We start from the raw sequence: 19,832 nt of genomic DNA on the forward strand, positions 1-19,832 counted from the left end.
CCACATACCAGGTTACAAACATTGATGGAATCCAAACAAATCATCCCATGGCAGTAGTAAGTCTCAGCTGGGGAGGTGTCATTGGCCCAAAGAGAGTGGCAGTGTCACCAAACTTGCCTGTAGACTGCCTACTTGGTTATGATTTGGAGATCTCAGCCTGGGCTGAGGTTGAACAGGAAACCCATTCTAGAATGGTAAATTCCAATGGAAAGGTTAGTGAGGCTGTAATGGCTACAGCCCCAATTCAAGATGTCCTTCCTGAAAAGGTTGGTAGGGCTGAGAAACTCTCTGCCCCATCTTTAGCAAAAGCTCTTCCTGAACAGAATAGCAAAGCTGTTATGACAACAGCAGAAACCCAAACTGAGTCTCCTCCTGAAAAGGTTGGTGGGGCTGTGATGGCCACAGCCCAAACTCAAACTGATATGTGTGTTGTGAAGCCTGAACTGATGGATAACTCCACACAAACTGAGAGCATGGAGGAGGAAGAGAAATCTCCCCCTCACCAGACTTTAGGACAGGATCAGCCTCCTCAGGGAACTGATCTTACCCCTGATGAAGGAACTGCCCCAGAGGTGGCTGGGCCTAGCCTGACAGAACCTCTGATGTCAGTGTCCCTTCTCAGGTGGGACCCAGTCTGGAGCAGGTAACCTGCCCCTCTCTCCCTTGCCTTAGCCAGCCCAGGGCTGCAGAGGACAAGAAGGACAGTGAGACCCAGAGGGCCCCCTGTCAAATAAAGCACCCCCATCAACAGATTAGGGGCACCAAAACTAGTAGCCCTAGTGAGGTGAAAACTTTAAAAACTCCTGAGGGAGCCCCCTTAAAAACAGTTAGGGACCTCCCACAGATGGATTCTGTTGGACACAGCCAAACCTGGGACCCAAAGGGCCCAAACCTGAACTGTCCCTCCAGCAAGCCAAACAGAGGGACCCAGCCTCCAGCTTTAGGTAGCCAGAGGTTGACCCTGAGAGCACAGTGCAACTCAGTTAAAGAAAGAAAGGCACCCATGGTGGAAGATAAATGGAGGAAGCTGAGCCCTAAATTAGTGGAGCCTCACTTCAATACTCCATATCCAAACCAGCCTTTAACTTTGCATAAACACACCCAAGGTAGTGATTCCCTATGGTGGAGACCCTCTAATAACCCAAGGGTGAGGGACTGCTTAGTGGACCATGAGACAGGGGGTACCCATGCTAGTGCAGGTACTTCCTTATATGGCCACTCAGGCAATATAGGCTTACCTGGCCAAGGATAGCCTTATCTCCTTTCGTTTGGGGGGGGGGGGGTTGTGTAGGAAGGTGGCTACCTGACTATGGTTACCCCAGATTTCTTGCCTGTGTTTAGCTGGTTTTTTGACTTAGTTGACCTGGTTCCCTGCTAATCAGGGCCCCAGGCCATCTGCTCTCTCTGTAAAATGGATTCCATGTACCCTAGGTACATACCACAATTGGAAATGGACTCCTTGTCAGCCCCTGTATAATGCACTATAGGTGCCCATGGCATAGGAGCCACCAAGGCCTACCAGGGGCTGCAGCATATCTTTTGCCACCCCTGGCTGGTTCTTAAATTGACACAACTGGCTGATCACTCAGCTGGGGTAAGGTGGTGTAATCACCCCTTGCTTAGATATAGTATACCTATATCTAAACCTATATCTGGACACATATAAACCTGTGAGCCACTCCTATGGAAGGCCTCATCAATCCTGGAGGCAGAGTGCGTGGTTTTATGTGAGATGGAGCTCTAGCATGAGCTGAGCCTGTCTGCAGCCGTCGGGAACAACTCCCTAAGCTGTTTCAGGATAATGCCATACCATATACTCTTAAGTGCCTTATAATCCTCGCGGTTATATAGCAACTTTGGTTTGGCTTTATCAAAACATGTCGTGTAAGGTGTCATACGATTTGGAATACTATCCCCTCGCCAGTTCCGGCGACGGGGATAGCATTCCACCCCTCTAGAGGGGTAAGACATATGACTTTACTTAAATGCGGTTAATTTCTAAAAGGACCTTAGATACACAAAATGGATGCCTCTGCCACAGACAAGAGTCTGACCCCCTGCAGCTGACCGGAACTCAGCCAAATGGGGCCTGGACAAAGGGTTTCCTGTCGCAGGGAGGTGTCACACCCCCTCAGACAGGAGATAGTGGATTGTAGCAGGGAGGTTTGAAAGAAACCAGACACTGCTTGGGGCGCACAAGGCTGCCCCTTGCATAATCCGGCCAAACCGGTTCTGGGGCACTCCAGCCCTCGTGCCAGGGCGGCCTGGATCAAAGGAAATGGGTGTATCCACCCCCTTCCTGGATCCCACCCATAGGAGGGGACCTAGCAGGTAATCCAGCCCCCCAGATTCGAATAAGAGTGGGAGCAGTGCCAATGCACATCAGATTATCCTGATGAAACATAAGAAACGAAACTCTGGACCCTTCGACATCCTACTCGACGTAGAAGCCCGAAGAATCTCCCTTGTGGTCAAGGAGTGACCACCCTGTGCAAACAGGCACCATCCAGCCCTCGACGTCTGCTTTTTTGCAGTTTTTGCCGGAACTCGAGCGACAGAGATCGACGAGATCAAGCTTGCCTGCCTTCCAACAGCCCGATCCACAGTCCCTGCAGAGCTGAGAACCGTGGAGGCGACCGGAAGCGTGGGGCACGCCATCTTGGAAAGACCACGAGACACTGACCGTGCAGCCCACGAGTGACCCTCGAAGCTGTACACCGGGGTTTGAGAAGCACCCACCCTGAGCCACTCTTGCACCGAAGCTCACCCCTCTACACTCACCGAGTGCTGCGTGGGGCCCTTCTGCTACTTTTGGCTCAACGCATTGGCCCGGTCACTTGCCAGCCGGCTAGTGGTCCCTGTGCCGACGAAACTACAAATACGACTTGTGATTCTGGTTGCTCCAGACTTGCACCAGCTCCCCTGAAAAGGAGCCCCCACTCTGACCCTCCTGGTTTGAGTGAGAAGCAATCTCCCGGTTCCACGTGGATTGCTCTTGCCAAGTGTTGTTTGCTCCAAACTTGAAGCCGACTGCGCCGACGGTGAGAGCCCTCGTGGGACAGATCGTGACCTGCTCCTGGACGTCGCAGCTGCCCCAGAGCCCACGTGACAGCGGAGAGAAGCTCCTCAACGACCACCTGATTGCGCCCGACATTGCCTGGTTCCGTCCTGGTTCCACCCTGGTCACTGCTGAGTGACCCAGACTCTGTCCCCTCTGCTTTCAGGTACTTTTCGACTTGAGTCCACCCTTGGACTCCACCGGACACTTCTCTTTCACCCCGCCTGCAGCCCTTTCAGCTCCAAGCACCAAGAGCCTGCGTGACGAAACCCGACTCAACTTCGACCCTGTGCACCCGCTTCCTGTGGGTGAGGTAACTTTGCTCCGCCGGTGTTCCCACACTGGTACACAACTCTAGGGTCTGTGTCTTAAGTTTTGTTCCTCTAGGTTCAGCGGAAGTGTCCTTAAACTTAAACTTTACAACTTTTACGCACCATTGGTTAACATTGGTGCATGCGTGCGCTTCCTGCACTGCACCCGAATCCCGTGGGTTTTTCCCGACTTCAGCACTGCTTGTCCTGACTGCTCCCAGCGATTCCCTAGGCCCTAGGCCTAACTACTGTTCGATTGGTATCTCTTATACCACTTGTTTAGTATATGGTTTGAGTGGCCCCCCGCCCTCATCCATAATTGTGCAACTTTGTATGTTTAAACTGTGCTTTTGAATTAACGCTTGTGCCCCTTTATTCATAAAGAAGACTGGGGATTGTTTTTAGTAATAAACACATATATTTTTATAATATATACTTGTGTGGTGTCCTTTCATTTGATATTACAGGATTGTATGTGGTAAAACAGCTCGCTTAACACGACCTCTGAAGTTAAGCCTTTAGGCTGCTTAGTCCATGCTACCCCTAGGATAGCTTGTCTAATAAGGTTGACTTACAACCAGACACCATAAGGGATTGTTTGGTCTGATATCAGGTGGTTCCAGAATTGGAAACATCACCTATCAGGCCAACTTCTCACACTCTTCAATCGTTGTTCTCGCCTGAATAGTGCACTAGTTGCCCAGTTTGGGTTGGATTCAATGATAGTCCACCTAAGGCTGTCGAGGGGATGGTTTTTCTCGAGAAAATGACTCAGTAATCTAGTACTGGTTTTCCTGCAATGTATGGTGCCCCCGTGTTCTCCTATCCGAATCTTAACAGGTCTAGTGGTCATCCCCACACCAATCTTAAAGATGTCACCATAGCAACCACAATTGAATCCGCTGTGTCTGACCTTAAGATCCTAAGGGACTCCTTAGCTAATCTTATACCCAAGTTCTTACAAACAGGTTTTAGCCATTTAATCCTAGGGAGATTGTAACCTGGACAGACAAATAGAATATGGGCTAGGGTCTCAATGTGGCCAGAACAAACAATACATTTATCTTCAACTAGTGAGGACCATCTACTAGTGAACGCTCTCATGGGGAGTGAGCCCACCCTAAATTGGTGGTACAGTTTCCGATCGAGTGGCCTGGAAATAAGATCCCACTAACCTTCTCACCTGGGTATTCCCTTGTCAGTGACAGCCTTATAATTGATGAAAAACTCTTAATTTTAACCGTTTCCCAGTAAGCTGTCTTAAAAATCTTTTTGGGGGAAATGATGATGACACTGGATCTTCCCATAAGGTGCTCATCCCCATAGCATGGAATGTGCTTTTGATTTTGTTCAGCCATGTATAGTGTAGCTAGGCTACTTTTTTCATTATAAATTTGCAGAACAGGAGCAATGTTGACTTAGTGTAAGAGAGCCTATGCTCTTTAACCAATGCACCTGCTAATTGTGCATGTTTTAAAGCCAAAATGTCAACCTGGGGTTTCCAACTCAACTTCCTGCTTAGAGTTATGCCCAGGTTGGTAAATATATCTGTCTGGTCCAAGAGAACATTGCTCATGTATTTTTCTCCACATTAACGCTCAACTCATGGTCGTGGCAGAACACCTCAAACCGTGACAGGGCGGCCTGCAAGCCCTGTCTGGTCTTAGATATTATCAGGATGTTGTCCGCAAACTTGAGCAGTGGTATCTTCGTGCCTGCCGATGATGGACCGTCAGTAGTGTGATCGGTGTAGTATCGGACCACCCTGTTTATAAATACTGAAAACAGCGTGGGAGCTAGTACGCACCCCTAGCGTACCCCCTTGGAGACCGGGAACCTCTCAGTAACATCCCCAGGCTTACCCCAGAGAACTTGGGCACATGTTGAGTTGCTACAGCGCGGCTCCAGAAATCATTTCTAATCAATACTCACCATTTCCCTGAAACCTTAAAACACACAACTCATGCATCAGTGGGGCCCATAACACTGCGCATTTACCCTATTCACTTACACTCGGCTTCAAGGCTCTGGTGAATCGCGGCAGAGAAACGCTGTAACATTTGGTGGAGCGTCTAAACCTATTTAACTAATTATTATTTACACCTGCAGATTATTTACACTTTACCATGGTTTTATTCAGACTTTAATTATTCAGGCACACCACCATAGTGGCAATGGATCTGCTAGAATGAAAATTAGGCGTAGGAAGAATCAAAGACCAGCTTTTACTTCTTCATTTATCTAATTTTTATTCAAAGCAAAACTGCAATTTATGTCTGACATTTATGCATTATTAAATCTTTATTCAGTAAAATATTAAACTTTATTTTCAAAATGATCATTTTATTTGGAGCTCAAGAACATCACTTTATTTTAGAAATCAGTTAAAGTTTAGAAGAAAATTAGCATTTATTCTATCACTGTTAATTCTCACTGAGCATTGCTAATTATTCAGGCAATAAATCAAGTAAAACTGTTTAATCATAAAGAGAAAATTCAAGTTCACATTAATTTCATTATTCTCTAAAATAAAACATCAAACCTTGGTCAATGCAACTGAAAGTGAAATTCTGCATGAAAAGATCAGAGCAACCATAGTTAAAACATGCATTTCATTTTAAAGATTTTTACATTAAACCGGCCTACCCAGCACTAAACCCAAAGCTATACTCACTTAACCCAAAGTCTCCTCGGACGCAGTCTCTCACCCAGGCTAGTATCCCGCAACGAAGTCTCCAACCTACAGGGGTTATCAGCAAGCAGTCTGGCATAGTTTCAAGCTCCCAGCATCTCTGCAAACAGCTGTAGTGCAAAAAGCATCTCTCTCTGCGTTCAGCTCCAATGACATTAAACCCCAATTTTGCTCTGATATTTATACTGAATTTTCCGGCTTTCTACTCTCAAATGTTTCAACACTTTCCGGTTTCCATTCTCTGATTGGTCATGACATTGCAATTATTAGCTTCCAGGATGTTCGTTAATCCAAAATGTATTTGTTAATTTTCAGGATGTCCATGAATAACTTGCTGATTAAAAGCTGACAGATACGAATTCAACTGTTCATACACTTCTCAAACTTCCAGGATGTACGTGAATAACTTTGTTTGCAAACTGATAAATAAACGTTCGACAGTTCCTGTTCGTCATTAGGCCTTTTTGTTTAAATGTTAATTTTCAGTGATTCAGCTGTTTCCATGTTGTCATTTTTGAAAGGCACTATGCTTTTGTCCTTCGCAGACATTCAGCTGTTCTCGTGGTTATCACTTTGGCACGCAGCCACTTCACCAACGTTCATATCAAGTGACCTCGAATCATAGTTAGCTGAAGCTCCAAAATGTTTTACAGTGAAGACAGAGCATAAACGAGCTTTCTCTCAGCAAAATGATGTAAGCCTCTCTACTGCGCAGAACCGGGAAAAGCGAAGCCATTTTGTAATTGGCAACCCACCAAAACTACGATAAACAGAAAAAGAAAATGTGAATACATAAAATATATGTGTTTTCTGTCCCCCCAACCACCAGTGCTAATATTTACCCTTTAAAAACTGTTACCTAGCAGAAAAGCATCGCACTGCAAGCCATTAAAAATAAAGCAGAAAAGCAACATGCAAATGCACAATGCACATTATAACACCGACATGCATTTTACACCACTTAAATACACAAAATAGATTAAACATGCATTTAACATCACCAATTAATACGTTATTTAAACCTGTTAGTGCAAAGCATGTCCCATATGTAATGTTTGTGTTTTGGTTAATACACAGCAATCAAAATTAATATATGTTACTTTGTTATGAAGGTGATTGATCTGAATGAGGTACACATAAAATCTTCTGTATCTCGCACCATCAGAGTCATGTAGTTTCACCAAAATTGCCACCAATTCCGGAGGCATCCCCATTTCCACCAATGCGCTCCAAAGTTTTGCACGGGGAACTAAGTCAAAGGTGGATTTTAAATCCACAAAGGCCGGGTAGATTGTGCCCCCTCCAATAATGACCACCTGACAGTAAATTAACACGAACCTGAAGACCTGATCAAGGAAACTAGTATGTGGCCGTAACCCCACCTGTAATGGTGTCAGAATATCTGTTTCGACAATCCAAGCTTGGATTCCGTCCCAGAACTAGTCTTGCTACAATCTTCTGAATAGAATCTATCAGGCTGATTAGCCGATAATTTCCTGGTTGCGACAGATCACCCTTATTATATATTGGTAGGATTTCGGCACCTGACCAGGTATCAGGAATCGAAGCACCACTAGCTAAGGCATTCCCCAATAGCTTAATATAGGGTACCCAAAACTCTTTTTCCCTTACAAACCGGTCAGCAGGTATACAGTCAAGGCCGGGGGCCCTACCTCTCGGAATTAGCTTTAACACAGACTCAACTTCCGTGTTATTAAAACGCAGGCAGGCCATGGGGGGATTTCCTCATTGCAATTAGTGGACTGGAACTGCACCTCATAGTATGCGGCCCACTGTTCAGGAGCTACATGGTTAGCTGGTGTCTGCTTCGTCTCACCACTACCCCATTTAACCAGCTGCCAAAATGGTGTCATATTCCTTCCTTTGCAGGCCGTCAACAAATCTCGCCATCGATCCTCGTTCCATTCCTTTTTTGCTAACAACTGCACTTTCTTGTACCTTGCTCTTGCCCATATCTTTAGATCTAATAGTCCTCAATAGGCTCTTATAAGCCTGTCTGCAGGAACTGTTATACCAAGAGCCATCTTTCACAGTACGCTGCTTCTTAAAAACACTGCTTTTAATAAAAAACGATTTTAGAGTATCAAAAATGTCTTCGTGAACCTGCAAAATAATAAAATGAATATCCTCCTGTGTATCACAGTTGAGAAGTTTGGCTGTTGAACCAATAACCAAGTTCCTCATCTGTGTCAATTTATTTTCGATCCTTTCCCATTTGACTCTCCTCATGTCGTTAGTTAATATTATCTCTTCCGTGCTATACTCAACCTTCCTGGTATTCATTTTACAAAATCCCACATCCTGTAGCTTTAGCACCAATGGGTTGTGGTCACTTTCAGTCCGTTTCTGGACCTCCACGTCCAGGACGGTGGACCAATATTCTACCTTAATAAATGTAAAATCCATACAACTGCTTCTTAATCCATTGTCAAAGGTATTTTCACCCTGCCTATCTGATTTCGTCCTCCCATTTACTGCCCGCATTCCCCTTTCCAGACAGAAGCCCTTCAGTTGTAATGTGGCCTCTGTCCATTTTTTATGGGGCCCAGTTCTAGCTTTGGAATATTCCATTGCGTGTCTTCCTCTTCAGTCAGGTTCCCATCCTTGTGATCCAACAATTAAAATCACCTGCTATGATCATGTTGCAGGAACCCCCTAAATTGTACAAACAGCCATCAAGGGCGGTAACCACACTAGCGGCCACATGCATCAAAGTCCGTTTTTGCGATTCCTAATTTGCGATTTTTACCGAATCGCAAATATGGAATCGCAAAACGGGATGCATGATTGAAAGTGGATAATATTTGCGATTCGGTAAAAATCGCATTTTTTACCGAATCGCAAATATTATGCGAATTCCAATTTGCGATTTCGCAATTCCCATTGATTCCTATGGGCCAAAAGGCCCATAGGAATCAATGGGAATTGCGAATTCGCAAATTGGAATTCGCAAAATGTTCATGCATTCCATGGGTGCAGGGGGGGGTCCAAAGGACCCCCCCTGCACCCCTGAAATGTATTTTTAAATGGATGTTTCACACACACATGTCCTAAGGACATGTGTGTCTGTAACATGACAGTGTTTAAAATGCTAATTTGAGCATTTTGAACCATTTTTGCAAATTACCACGAGGTTCACCCTCGTGGTAATTTGCCCCCCCTAATTGCGAATTCGCAATTTCAACATTAATCATGCATTGCTTTTAAGGAATCGCAAATTTGCGATTCCTTAAAAGCAATCGCATTTTTGAAATTCACTAAAAATAGCGATTTTTAAAAAAATGCTCGATGCATACTAAAAAGGTATTTTGGAATCGCAAACGGACGATTTTACCGAATCGCACCGTTTGCGATTCCTAAATACCTTGATGCATGTGGCCGCATATCCCTTAGCACCCGGCATCCCTCTCGCATACACATTGCTAATCAAAGTGTCTGGACAATGAGATGAAGAGACTCGTATGGCCATAATATCCGGGTTGTCAATAGGTACTTCTTCCACCCTTATCCCTACCTGCTGTCTAACCCAACATGTCAGCCCTCCAATCGGTGTTCCTCTCTGTGCCCCTATAGCAGCCTTTGAAAAGTTAAAAAAACCAAGGTGGTAAACTTTATCCACAGACTAGGTTTCCTGGAATATCCAGACATCAAAGCCATCAATATATGATGAACAATCATTGGACACAGTTTTGGGTGTTAACCCTGTGATATTCCATGAGGCTATGGTCATATTGTATATTGTATATGCTCTTGTATAGCGCATGGCAACCCTAGGGCATCCCAGCGCTGCGGATGTGCGGAGGAGCAGGAGAGGTATTTACGGGAATAACCAGGTTTTTAATTGTTTACGGAATGAGAGGTGGTTGACTTCCTGGTGGATGTGGATGGGCAGGGAGTTCCATAGTTTGGAGGCATTGTAGGAGAAACGACGTCCCCCAGTGCGGGACCTCCTGATTCTGGGTACTTCAACCAGATGAAGATCGTTGGAGCGGAGGCTCCTTGAAGCTTTGTAGGGTTTAATGAGGTTATTGAGGGCAGGAAGACCTATTCCTGGGAGGTTTTTGTGGATGGTGCATAGAGCTTTAAAGTGGATTCGCTCTTGCATCGGGAGCCAGTGGAGTGTTCTCAAGGCTGGTTTGGCTGAGGAGCGGTTGTTCGTACCTGTGAGTAGTCTCACTGCAACGTTTTGTACCACCTGGAGTTTGTTCGTCACAGATGTGGGGGCTCCCAGGTAAAGGGCATTTCCATAATCCAGTCTTGCTAGAATGAGGGCCTGGATTAGGGTTTTCTTAGAGCTCTCTGGTAAGAGGGGCAGTATCTTAGGTGTTGACCTCAGCAAGCCGAAGCAGCTAGCTGATATTTTTCTGGCTTGGACTCTGAAAGTGAGTTCCTTGTCGAGCCAGACGCCTAGGCTTATTATTTAGTTTTTTGGGGTTAGCGAAGGACCCATGCATGGTGGCCACCAAGAGTTTGGGTTGAAGGTTGCTTGATTGCCTAGCACCGTGAGCTCTGTCTTATAACCATTGAGATTTAGATGTGATGCACTCATCCATTTATTTGATTTATTTTATTTTATCTAGAGAGTTTTATATAGCGCGAACGTGACCCTTGGGTATCAGAGCGCTTCACAGATACATATACATGATGTAGAGATATAATTCGCATAACATTGCCATACAGTGAGTGAGGTAGGTAAGTATAGAGCTACATAGTAAACATTTCCCTTGATAAGAGGTAGGTTAGGTATAGTCTAAAGTATAGAGCTATATAGTAAACAAATACATATACATGATGTAGAGATATAATTCGCCTAACATTACCATATAGTGAGTGAGGTAGGTAATTATAGAGCTATGTAGTGAACATTTCCCCTGACAGAGGTACGTTAGGTATAAGTCTAAAGTATAAAGCTATATAGTAAACATTTCCCGCTGATAAGAGGTAGGTTAAGTTTAAATCTATAAGGAACATATCTTAGCATATGTACAATGGTTTCGTAAAGAATAGCCTAGTGTTTGACATTGGGGTTACACCTTTCTATATACTTTCAGACTGCGTCAGCCCGGTTCCTCTACTAGTCTACTATATCTGTATGTTGTATTCCTGTACAAATGATCAACATTGTCTTTTATCTGTGTATTCTTCATCCCGGTTCTGGGGATATAACGCGCCTCAAGCTTGTCCCCGTCTAATTAGAAACTTTCTCTTTCTTCCATTCAATGTTCAGATTTGACACATTTAGTACGGGGTAGCGGTGAGGTCCCTTCTTGGCTATGTAAGGAACTTACTCATTAGGAAGATCTTTGTTTCCCTTTTGAATGCTGTCATGTTTGTAATTTTTCTGATATTTGGAGGGAGTGAGTTCCATATTCTGGGGGCTGCCCCTGAGAAAGCTCTGTCGTATGTTTTCTTTTTCCGGAAGATGGGTGGTTTCAGCATCAGCAGATTGGCACTTCTTACTGGTCTGCCGCCTCCAGATAGCTCAATCTTCTGGGCCTGGTATCTTGGTGTTTTGTAGTGTAGAGCTTTGTGGGTGACACATGCCATTTTGAATTGGATTCTGGCTTCGTATGGCAGCCAGTTTAATGCTTTTAGATGTGGGGAGATATGGTCGAATTTTCTCGATCCGGTAATGAGCCTTGCTGCTGCATTGAGGCATGCTTTTAGTGGTGCCGTGGAATTTTTTGGTAGGCCTGCTAAAGTTGTACATCCATATTCAATCCTTGAGATTACTAATGATTGTATTTCCAGTTTGAGGTCTGCTGATGAGATGAATGGTTTCACTTTCCTTAAGTAGTTCAAGTGAAAGCGGGCATTTTTTGCCTTTGAGTTGATGTGAGCTTTCATGTCTAGGTTCTTATCTAACATGAGTCCTAATGATTTCGCTGAGTCCACTAGCGTAGGGGTGCAGTTCAAAGCTGTGATCAATCTGGTCCATTCTTCTGCCTCTGAGTGGTTCTTTGGTGGTGAGATTAATAGGAATTCCGTTTTTGTGCATTGAGCTTCAGGTGATTACTTGTTAGCCATCTTAATGTCATTTTTAGAGTCTCATTCATTAACTTGATGTCCTCCAGGGATTCGATCTTGATGTAAACTTGCGTGTCATCCGCGTACATGTGGTAGGATATGTTTGCGTCTCGGAGGATTTCTGTCAGTGGTTCGACGTACAAGTTAAAAAGTGAAGGAGATAGTGCCGATCCTTGGAGGACTCCGATCGAGTTCGGACATGATGTGGATAGTGTCTGGTTGACCCAAAATCTTTGTGATCTGTCCTGAAGGAAGGATTCAAACCATTTCAGCACATTTCCCGTCATTCCCATCCTGTAGTGAAGTCTGTCTATGAGTTTTTCATGATTTACAGTGTCGAATGCAGATGACAGGTCAAGAAGGATTAGTAGACATGTCCTATTGCGGTCAAGGGCCTGTACTGCGTCATCGACGATATGTAGGATCGCTGTTTCCGTGCTGTGATCTGTTCTGAATCCCGATTGGCAGTCGTCTAACAGCATGAAATTAGTGATGTGTTGGCTCAGTTGGTTTTGTACACATTTCTCGATTAGTTTGGCCAGTACTGGAGTATTGGTAACTGGGCGGAAGTTATTAGGATCTGCTGGGTCCGCTGTTGGTTTCTTGATGATCGGGGCAACTTTGCCTGTTTTTAAGCATTCTGGAAGGATCCCTTGTGATAGGGAGGCATTTATTATTTTTGTCCATATTGGGATGATGATGTGGTTTATTTTTTGTAGACATTTGGCGGGGAGTGGATCATTATAGTGGTTATTCGGTTTGATATCCGCTAGTGTTTTGGCGATGGTATTCTGATCATATAGCTTGAAGGAATCCCAGTGAGCTTTGTTTTTTGCTTCATTGTGGTCGAGTGTCAGTGTGGCAGTGATCAGTCTGTGTTGTTGGTTGTGCAGGTGGTCCGCTGCCGTCTTGAGTTCTATTTCCAGCTTGTTGGCCTTTTCAGTGAATTCTTCACAGCTTAACTGGGTTTTAGTGGTTTCTTGGGCCGATTTTGCTAGTTTGTTGGATTGTTGCTTTAAGATTTCAAATAGTTTCCGTGGTCTGTTTTTGGCGTTATCCAATTCTGATCTAATATATTCTTTTTTGGACCTGAGGATCTTTTTGTTGTACTCGTTTCTGATTGTTCTGAGTGATTTCAGTTCTGGTGTTGCAGGGTGTTCTCTCCATTTTCTTTCAGCCATTCTTAGTTTCCTTCTATCATCATTCAATGAACCATTAAACCATGGGTTCTTGTTCTTTTCCGAGACTCTTTTAATTTTTAGTGGCATGGTGGTGTTAACTATGTTTGTTACTGTCGTAGTGTAGTGATCAGTTAGATCATTCACATTCTGCAGGTTGTTAGGTGGCTTCAGATCTTTCTCACAATTTTCTACTAATCGTTCAATATTCAGGTCTTTAGTGTCCCGTGTCCACTTTTTGAGTTTGATGGGCTGTGATATCTTCAAATACCTGGAAGTATCGGTGGGTATGCATTCTTATTCTCTGCGTGAAACTTATCCTACTTCCAATCCGATTTTAGATCTATGAATATACTTACTTAAATAGTAGATAATTCGTTACTGGCTTCTGATGGAAGAGAAACAAGAGAAATGAAACCGTCATCTAACGCAATGGGATCATCTGATCCAGGTTTTAGGATTATCCTAAATTTGGCAAGATCTCTCCACCCTACTATGTTTCTACCCCTTTCAGCCACATAAACTTTGGTTTTGATACTTCTATCGTTTATGCTCAGAATATCTACAAAATAACCGAACATATTAACCACTTGGGAGCTAGTAAACAAACCTCCCCAGTGCTGCGCTGTCCATTATCCGGTGCTGAACTGGACGTCCAGCGGTCGCACGCAGCACTGGGGAGGTAGTGCCCGTGACGACCGTTGGCCGACGGCAGCACTTAAGGGGTTAATCTTAAATTCCCCAAATGCTGTAGGATTAACGTCAGATGGGAATAAATCCACATTTGGCCAATACTTCAAATATTTGCTGTCAGAAATTATTGTAACGGGCGAACCCGAATCTGCCATGATATTGAGCTCAACTTCGCCTACCTTTGCAACTCCTATTGGACCCTTTGTGTGACTGTCGCCATCATCTAGAGCTAGAACAATATTGGAACACATATTCTCATCAAAATCATCTACCACATTAATGTTTGTTCTAACGTTGTATTTTTGGTCGAATTTCCCACAGACGCTTGCAAAATGTCCTACCTTTTGGTAGCTTGTGCATCTTTTCTTACTTGCTGGACAACTTACGGAATCGGCTTTATGGTTAAGAGAACCACATCTAAAACATACAATAGGGGAAGAATTGTAAATATAGTTAGAACTATAAGATTTGTTAGTACCGACTTCTGTCGTGTACATAAGAAACATTAGAACATAAAGCTTCATTTACTTTAGCCAATTCTTTTCTGCCTTCAAGTGAACATTTGATGCCCTTGGCAATACCTACCACCTCAGACAATGTAGGTTTTTTACAGGCAAGTAATCGCTCCTGAATTTTATGCTCAAAGCAGTGAAATACAAATTGGTCGCGGATGTACATATCTGCCATGTCGCCAAAAACGCATTTAGTGGCTAACACCCTTAAACTACCAATATACTCTTCTACATTTTCTGACTCTAATTGTTTCCTCAACACAAAACGATGTCTGCCCACCATAATGTTCTCTTCCTCGGCAAATTGCTTTTCTAATCTTTTCACAGCCTCCTGAAATTCATCAAGGGGAATAAACTGTCCCAGAACAGGTTCATATTCTGGTAGGCTTTCAAACATTTCTTGGTCTGCATATCCTAAAAGACCAAAAAGAATAGCTTTTTTCCGTTCAGCGTCATATTTCTTGCCATTAATCCCAACCAAATAATTTTCGAAAGCCTTGTACCAGTTCTTCCATTTCATCACCGGTTTACCTGGAACTTCAAGAAAATGAGCTGGAGCATTGAAAATACTTTCACTGGTCATGACTTGAATTTCTTCCACTGACTCTCTTTTAATTCTGATATCAATTGTGATGCCGGATTTTGTCTATTAATTGGAATTAAATAGAATGGAAACACAATAAATATAATACTGTACCAACTGTTCACTAAACTTGAAATGTTCTCAATTCGAAATGACAGGAAGAAAGATAACACTTTGAATGTGACAGGTTACGAAGAAAAGAAGCGTCTAATTCACTCATTCAATGAGGAGTCCTGTCCGTTTACACCAATTGAATCTTAATTAGGAAATCATTTTTTTTTTAAAGTTACGATTGAACAATGTAGTGAATAAAATGCATTTTTAGTGAAAGAAAATAAATAACTAAAATATATTGCATCTCATATAATATTGAAGCAAAAATGCGTTTTAAAGTACACTACAAAAGATTTCTCGAATCAGAAGTTCTTTCTATGTGAATCTCTAATTGAGTATCTTATGTCTATTTCGATAGATTGTTTACCTTTAAATTTTCTTTCAGTTTCCAACTTAAAACCACGAAGATTTAGTAACACGAGAAAACAATTACGAAAAACTGGCGTGTTGTTTTTCCGAGGAAACTGAGGAAAAATCAGCTTCAAAATGGCGTCACTTACTTACTCTGAATGTGATGACGTACTGACGCTGCTCGTCAATTACAACTGAATGATAAGAAAGCAGCTGTTGTGACACTACTACGTCAGCTGTACTTGACAGTTGACAGTTACCGGGAAGCCAACGAACTTCTATAACGGTGAAACTTGCATCCGCCTCACGACTGGCTCAATCCACCGGCTGAATTACCACAGCTACGCTGCAATACATATAAGAAATATTCACAGACTGCCACTCGTTTCCACTTAAAACATGAATCTCCGCACTTGCCTGAAATATTTCCTTTGACAGCCACTCAGCTTCGACGCGCTCCCTCAATTAATCCGGAATGCAGATTTAAGACGACAAGTCGATTTCTATCCGTGAAACATGAAAAAGAAGCAAAATTACCAATCAGAACTGCTTCTTTTGAAGAAAGAACAAGTAATACCTGCCTCAAAACGAAGAATCATAATCCTGAAGAAATTCTTCCACAAGCTCTAGATAATATCGATCCCGTACCTTGTCGTCATTTGTGGTGAAATGAATAATGAAGAAATTGCAGAAGAAAATAATGAATTTATGAATTTATTCATCAAGTGAAAGAGCTTGTGCGAGGAGTGGTGACTGCGCAGAGTCAGGGTGTATCTCCCCGTTAATCTGTCTCTGACGTCAGTTTTATACATGCTTGACATTCTGGCTGTGCGCGTGCCTAGCAACCAATAGGAAAAGGAATGCAGCGTTTAACAACTAGAACCACAACAAGTACATATGCGTCATATGTACACATTTTGCTACCGGGGAAATGAACAAACATAGAAGAAACGTCATAGCAGAACTCTTCCGGTTTACTCATTGACGCACCAAACAGATCTTGTTTCATGATAGTGGAGGGTTATGCAGAATCCTCCCCTGAGAAGTGTGTGTGAATTGGCTTAAAGAAGTGTATAGGGTTAATCTGCGTGATGCAGGGAGTAAGATGTAAGCTGTGCGTCACTGAGCTGTATGCTAATAATATAGCTCAGCGAGTTAATCCACTGCAGAAGTTATTGCTTAAACCGCAGGTCGCCAATTCCAATCCGGGTCAAATAATTCAGTGGGTCTTGCGCCTAAATTTCAATCCTTAGAAGGTTTAATTTTTGTTTAATTAATGCAGCTTCATAACATGGTCAGTTTGAGCAGGAAACAATTGACACACGAGTTAGTGCCAACAAGTACTGCTGTTTGTATTCTGTGCTTTATAAATTCTCATTGTTAGTGTAATGTCATATCCCCGTCTCTCTCCAGTATTCTACCAGAGCTTCCTGGATATAGTTACATTTTTCTACAGACAAACCAGCACACCGGCGTTCCGCTGTCTGTTGTTTGTGTCGGACATAGTTCAGACGCTCCAACTGGTGTCACATACAAACTCATCTTTGGAAATGAGGTCACTGGGAACTTGAGACTAGCATCCAAGTTCATCCCAAAATGCAGAGTTCTGTATCTTGTGACCAGTTGGTGTCGGTTACTGTCTTTTTTGCTGCAGTAACTACATATCCTGGGGCACCAGCATGACTAGAAGACATTCAGAGGGAAGGTGTTCAGACAAGGATGCCAAACAAAGACACATTGTGTGCGTGTCTGCAGGTGTGTGTGTGTGTGAGAGAGAAACCTCAAGTGTGTGTGTGTGAGAGAGAAACCTCAAGTGTATGTGTGTGTGTGAGAGAAACCTCAAGTGTGTGTGTGTGTGAGAAAACCTCAAGTGTGTCTGTGTGTGTGTGTGTGTGAGAGAAACCTCAAGTGTGTGTGTGTGTGTGTGTGTGTGTGTGTGTGTGTGAGAGAAACCTCAAGTGTGTGTGTGTGTGTGTGTGTGTGAGAGAAACCTCAAGTGTGTGTGTGTTTGAGAGAAACCTCAAGTGTGTGTGTGTGTGTGTGTGTGTGTGAGAAACCTCAAATGTGTGTGTACGTGTGAGAGAAAACTCAAGTGTGTGTGTGTGTGAGAAAAACCTCAAGTGTGTGTGTGTGTGTGTGAGAGAAACCTCAAGTGTGTGTGTGTGTGTGTGAGAGAGAAACCTCAAGTGTGTGTGTGTGAGAGAAAAACCTCAAATGTGTGTGTACGTGTGAGAGAAAACTCAAGTGTGTGTGTGTGTGTGAGGTCCAAAACCTCAAATGTGTGTGTACGTGTGAGAGAAAACTCAAGTGTGTGTGTGTGTGTGAGAGAAACCTCAAGTGTGTGTGTGTGAGAGAGAAACCTCAAGTGTGTGTGTGTGTGTGAGAGAAACCTCAAGTGTGTGTGTGTGAGAGAAACCTCAAGTGTGTGTGTGTGTGTGAGAGAAACCTCAAGTGTGTGTGTGTGTGTGTGAGAAACCTCAAGTGTGTGTGTGTGTGTGTGTGAGAGAGAAACCTCAAGTGTGTGTGTGTGTGTGTGTATGTGTGAGAAACCTCAAGTGTGTGTGTGTGTGTGTGTGTGTGTGACAGAAACCTCAAGTGTGTGTGTGTGTGTGTGAGAGAAACCTCAAGTGTGTGTGTGTGTGTGAGAGAAACCTCAAGTGTGTGTGTGTGTGTGAGAGAAACCTCAAGTGTGTGTGTGTGTAACCTCGAATGTGTGTATATTGGGCTGTGCTTTTAGGTTTACGCGTGTGTGTGCGCGCAGGCGTGTCTATCCATGTCTCTTCTGCAGGTCTATAGGCATGTCTATATCTCCCTTCATACATTAAGAAAGGGGAAGGATGAGAGGAATTCCGGTCCAGCACGCGTCCTCCCTCAAAGTATATGTCATGAGTGGAGTGTGCAGTTCCGTAGTAATGATCCTTATCACCTCATTCAGCAAATAGTCCTTACCCCATCATTGGCCCCCTTGTCCCAGTCATCCCAACGTGAGGCGGTCCCATCCACCACAGGTCTTTTCCACGCGTTAAGAACAAGTCCTGCCTCTATGTCCATGATCTACATGGGCTTAAAGCTCCTCCTCCTGTGTGCCAGCCCTGGGCCTTGCTTCAAAAACATAACAATAGTAATGTTTCTGACGCTAGGTCCTGCTGGCACACGGCGTGTATATTGCTCAGAGGTGTGTGGCACTGGCAGGGCCTAGCTTCAGAAACACTTCTATCTACATGTTGTTGTATGACATCCCTTTATTAATGTAATAACTGCAATTGCTTTATTAACCTTCTTACTTCTCAAATTTGCTTGAAAATGCATCATTTACCCACTGTTTTTTCAAAATTTCCTCGGGAGCAGAACCTCCCCCTCCCCCCCTCCACTCCCCCGGAACTACCCATAAGATGGTTGGTCTAGCTCGCTGCGTTCACTCACCGCAGTGCACTCCGACACAAAGTTTACGCCTCACCACTTTCAAATTTCACCAGCCACCACTGAGCTCAACAGCCAGTCATTCTGAGCAAATCACTTTCTGTGTGGCCTGGACACATTTTGTGAGGTCTCAAGTAAGGTTTTGAAGTTGGTGTATGACTAAGAGGATCTAGGGGTCCGGTGGGCAAAGGCTGGCTGAGGCATGAATCAATGTCATTATTTTTCTGCCTGCCCGCCCAGTGTCACCACTAGGCGACTGAGAAGAGAATGCTGTTGGGGCCTCACATCCTGTTTGGGCTGGGTCTCAAGTGGGACAGAGATGCCCAGGAGTCCACACTGTCACTGTGATGCTCTGCAGTTTTAAGATCTCCTTAGAGTTTCTTGTTGCTCAAATAGGTGTCATTTCTTATAGTTGTATGTTTCTCTTGTCTTTAATTTTGCTTGCGAGAAAGAGTCACTCAGTCTTTGAATAGTCACTCATATTAACATTGAAATTATGAAAATGTCACAATTAGCAATCTGAAACCTTGGCCGCTATGTGCAGCCCAAACTCCTGCCTGACCTCCCAAACTGAACAGCCTACAATGACATCAGAATCAGTGTGCAAAGGGGACAATTGTAAAAAAACACTTTATTTAATCAGTCCAATATCTTCTATAGCTTATTCATCTGTAAATGGCAAAGTCTCTCCCTAAGATTTCAATCAAGTATCTAGAATAATACAAACAGTGGTAAAACAAGCATGGGTGCTTTAAATATCAGGACCAAAAAGCGCACAAAGCACGTAGTAGGATACTGCCTGTAATGCACCTTCCAACAAGCATCGAAAATGCAATCTGTCTCGCATTTCTTTAGGTTAGAGCTATTGGCAT

Source organism: Lissotriton helveticus, chromosome 8 (assembly GCF_964261635.1).
Source record: "Lissotriton helveticus chromosome 8, aLisHel1.1, whole genome shotgun sequence".
Taxonomy (NCBI): domain Eukaryota; kingdom Metazoa; phylum Chordata; class Amphibia; order Caudata; family Salamandridae; genus Lissotriton; species Lissotriton helveticus.